This window comes from Sceloporus undulatus, chromosome 2 (genome assembly GCF_019175285.1).
Source record: "Sceloporus undulatus isolate JIND9_A2432 ecotype Alabama chromosome 2, SceUnd_v1.1, whole genome shotgun sequence".
Taxonomy (NCBI): Eukaryota; Metazoa; Chordata; class Lepidosauria; order Squamata; family Phrynosomatidae; genus Sceloporus; species Sceloporus undulatus.
Window position 1 is genome coordinate 21133941 of NC_056523.1, and position 4679 is coordinate 21138619.

The following is a 4679-nucleotide window of genomic DNA, read 5'->3' on the forward strand; positions in this document are numbered from 1 at the left end:
GCTGAGTGTTGGCTCCTGTCATTCTCTGTCTCTGTTCATCTGACCCACTGCCTTTCATCTTAATAATAATAATAATAATAATAATAATAATAATAATAATAATAATAATAATAATAATAGTTTTATTTTTACCCCACCTCTCCATCAGAAAGACAATTGAGGCAGCTTACAATTAAAAGAAAGCATACAATACCCAATATCCCAATTATTCTCTCCCTCCCATAAAACTTCAATTAAACACATTAACCATTAAAGCAATACATTAAAATAATCAGAGACGGGCAAACGGGGCTACAGAGTACTCAGTGAGATGGTGGATTTAATTGGTGGCCGGGTTTGCTATTCAGGAAAGGTCTGCCGGAAGAGATCCGTCTTCACAGCCTTTTGGATGGATCTCCTCTGGCAGGCCATTCCATAATCTGGGAGTGTTTGAAGAAAGTCCCTCTGGGTAGTTGCAGTCAACCTGGTCTTTGTAGGTTGTAACAGATTCTTCCTGGAGGACCTGAATGTGCAGGGTGGAATGTACAGAGGGAGCTGGTCCTGTAGATAGGTTGGACCCATGCCACGTAGGGCTTTAAAGGTCATTACAACACTTTGTACTGCACCCAGAAACTAATAGGCAGCCAGTGGCGGTATTTCAGATGGCAAGGGGGTTCTTTTAATGTTCCCTCTGCCCTTGGAAATTCTGGATTTCCCACATATTGTATAGAATAGATCCTGTTTCAAATTCTGCAAAACTTCCCTAGCTTTGGCACATGCAATTTATGAAAAATATGTATTTCCCTACAACTTCATGTTTCATTCTTGCTGATTTACAAAGAAAGAGGCCAAAATAATTGCTGGGGAGAAATTAATTGCTTGAGTATTACGATAATCTCAAAGGGTGATTAACCTTTACAAGTTCTATAGTAGCAAGACATATCTTCTGCTTTCTCTCTGGTCCAGCTGCAAGTTCCTCAGCCCCTTGACCTGCAAGCTTAGAGTTACCTTACCTCCTTCTTTTCCAGGACCTGCCCTCTTTTTCACAGCTAAAATTTATGTCTCTGGGCAGATCTTTATAATGTCCAGGTTTTCTTACAAAGCCTGGCCTGGAGGAAGCGGGCAGTCAGGTAGAAGAACTCTGAGGAGGAGGAAGATTTATTTGTTATTTATGTATTGGATTTATATCCTGCCTTTCTCCCAAAATTTGATTCAAGGTTGCAAGAGAGGTGGAAGAGGCTCCTCTTTTGCTGAGGCTCTTCTTTAAGAGGTTTGGTTAGTCTCAAAGCTGCTACAAGATCTCTCTATGTTCTGATTCTACAGACTAACATGGCTATATCTTTGCTTTCAAATAGTGTCACTTCCAGCTCTATGGGCTCATATGTCAACGTTTTCAAAATCTCAATAAGTGGCAGTAAAAATTCATGACATTCAGGGAGGACCATCAGAAAACAGCTATCAACAAGTCTGTGTTTGACTTAAATAAAACTCTTAATTTCAGTTAACTTCTCCATGTGTTTCTCTATAAAATGAACATATTGTCTCCCTTCATAAATTATTTAATGCACACATTTCTGCCTATATGAAGGACTCACATGATTTTTTGGCAGCTCTGTCAATCTACATGAAAAGAAAAGATTTCCAGCTCCATGGTGACTGATTTTTAATCAGTTTTTAAAAGATCACTTGTATTTTAAACATGGATTTATTTTAACATTAGTTTGCTAAAACAGGGTGTTTTAAAGGAAAATTGTGTTTTAAAGTCTTCCCATTAACAGATGATCTCTTACCTCCTGACTCTCCACTTCTGGCTTTTTAGTGTTCCATTCCCATCTTTCTGCAGTGGTGAGATTGTATGCTCCTGTGAGCCAGGAGGCTACACAGATGACAGCAGTGCTGCTGGGAGGGTCTCCCATATCAGACAGGCTCTTTCTGAGGATCCAGACTAAATGTGCCAAACAGCTACTGGGCAGCAGCAGTAGTGGAGGATGACACTCCATAGCTAACACTTGTTAGTACTGTGCAGAAGGAGGCATGGTGAATGTGTACTACTGTGAAAACTCTATGATGAAAAATCCAAAATGAAGTAAATGATAATGCCATAAGATGATACTTCCAGGTCAGAAGGCACACAATGAGTTACTGGGGTACAGCAGAGAGCAACTACAAGTAGCTAATGACACAACTGGAGTTAAGATGAAAGGAAGTTCACCTGCTAACATGCTCAGAAATAAAAGGAAAATCCAAAGCTGTAAAACACATATTACAGGAACATGGACTATGAGAAGCATGAATCAGAAGAAGCCAGACATAGTAAAACAAGCAATGGAATGTATAAAGATTGCACCAGGGGACACCAGATATAGCAGTAAGCACAGGACCGTTGAATTCACTTCCCATGCAAGCAAAGCGATGCCCAAAATTCTACAACAAACACTTTTACCATATATGGAGTGAGAAATGCCAGATGTCCAAGGTAGATTAAGGAAAGGAAAAGGAAAAGGCATTAGGGATCATACTGCAAACATATGAGAAGTGAAAGCCACCACATTCTTTCATGGCTTATTAAACAGGCCAGAGGGAGACTGGCTGAGTGGGTAAAGGAGGTAGTCAATGCCTCCTTACAACAAGGCAGAGTTCCATCTTGCCTAAAGGAGGCAGTTGTGAGGCCTTTGTTAAAAAGCCATCCCTGATTCCCACTATAATAAATACTTTTTGGCCAGTGTCCAGCCTACTGTTTTTGGGCAAAAAGTGTGATGGTTTCAAATTCCAGGGGTTTCTGGATTTTGGAGGGGTGAACCCAGAAGGTGGTGCTGGGGGACTCCTGCTTGACTCCCTGCCCATTGACCTGTGGGGTTCCTCAGGGTTCTGTGTTGTCCCTTATGCTATTTAACATATACATGAAACTCTGGGAGAGGTCATTCAGAGTTTTGAGTGCAGTGCCATCAATATGCAGATGACACTCAACTCTACTACTCATTTCCACCTCAATCTAAGAAGCCTGTCCTGGTCTTAAATCAGTGGCTGTCATCAGTGACAGACTGGATGAGGGCAAACAAATTGAAACTTAATCCAGTCAAGATAGAGGTGCTCCTGGTCAGTCAGAAGGCAGATCAAGCCTGTGAATAGAGATCCAGCCTGTGTTAGATGGGGTTACACTCCCCCTGAAGATGCAGGTTCACAGTTTGAAAGTACTCCTGGACTCAGCTTTGAACCTGGAGGCCCAAGTCTCTGCAGTGACCAGGAGTGCTTTTGCACATTTAAAACATGTGTGGCAACTGCACCTATTCCTTGAGCAGATCTGGCCTCAGTGGTACATGCTTTGATTACATCCCGTTTGGACTACTGTAATGCACTCTACTTGGGGCTGCCTTTGAGGAGTGTTCAGAAACTGCAACTGGTTCAAAGAGCTGCTGCCAGGCTGTTAATTGGGGCAGGTTACAATGCCCCTGTTGAAACAGCTCCATTGGCTGCCAGTTTGTTTCCAGGCACAATCCAAAGTGCTGGTTATGACCTATAAAGCCCTATATGGCTCAGGTCTAGGCTATTTAGCAGACTCTGGCGGGGTACAGACCGCCGCTTTGCAGCGGTCTGGCGCCGCCGCCAGAAGGTCCGCGGGGGAGCCGGAGCCTTCAGACGGCCCGACTCCCGCGCGGACCGAAAAAAGAAGCTCCAAAATGGAGCTTCTTTTTGCGTCGCGTTTGCGACGTAGCGAGGCGCCAGGGGCGCGCTCGCTACATCAGCAGCGGCGCGACACGTCTGGACGCTGTGCGTCCGATACGCAAAGATGGCGGCGCCCATGTAGAAAGGGCGCCGCCATCTTGTACGCATTGACTACGTATTAGGGTTAGGGGGGTGCGGAAGCACCGCCCCTTCCTAACCCTAATACGTATTCAATACGTATTTTTTGGCGGTTTGTAACCCGCCTGTATCTCCCTGTATGAGCTGGCTTGGGTCCTGAGATCCTTTGGAGAGACCCTTCTCTCAGTCCCACCCCAATCACAAGCACAGTTAGTGAAGAGATGAGAGAGGGCCTTTTCTGTGGCTGCTCCTAGATTCTGGAACTCCCTGCCCAGAAGGCCAGAATGGCTCCCTCCTTGTTGGCCTTCCGCCAGCAAATTAAGACCAGCTGTTCAGACAGGTTTTTAAAACAGAATGTTCTTAAAGAACCGGCTTGGGGTGTTGTTTTAAACAGTTTTATCTTTTTAAACTGTCTTTCATTATTTTAATAAGCAATCTATTTAGTATTGTAATAATTTAATTCCATTTTAATGTACCACTTTTCTATGTTTTTAATTGTATTGTTATTTTAATTATGTGAGCTGCCCTGAGTCCCAGTTCTGGGAAAAGAAATAAATATAATAATAATTATAATAATCTGTTAATTATAATAATAATCTAATAATTATAATAATCTAATAGAGCACACCAAAGAATTTCAGAAGAAAACCAGCCTGTGCTTTATAGATTATAGCAAACTCGATCAAGGAAGCAGTAGCCCTGAGCAAATCATGAAAAACTACGAATTGCTCTTAAAGAAATGGGTGTCCCACAACATTGGATTGTCCTCATACATAACCTATCCTCAGGACAATAAGCTACTGTTAGGGCAGAATGCAGAGAAATGGCCATAAGGTAGAGAGGTGTAGGAAAAGAAAAAGACTGCATTACAGGTGGAAAGACTCAATCAAGGAAGCCAC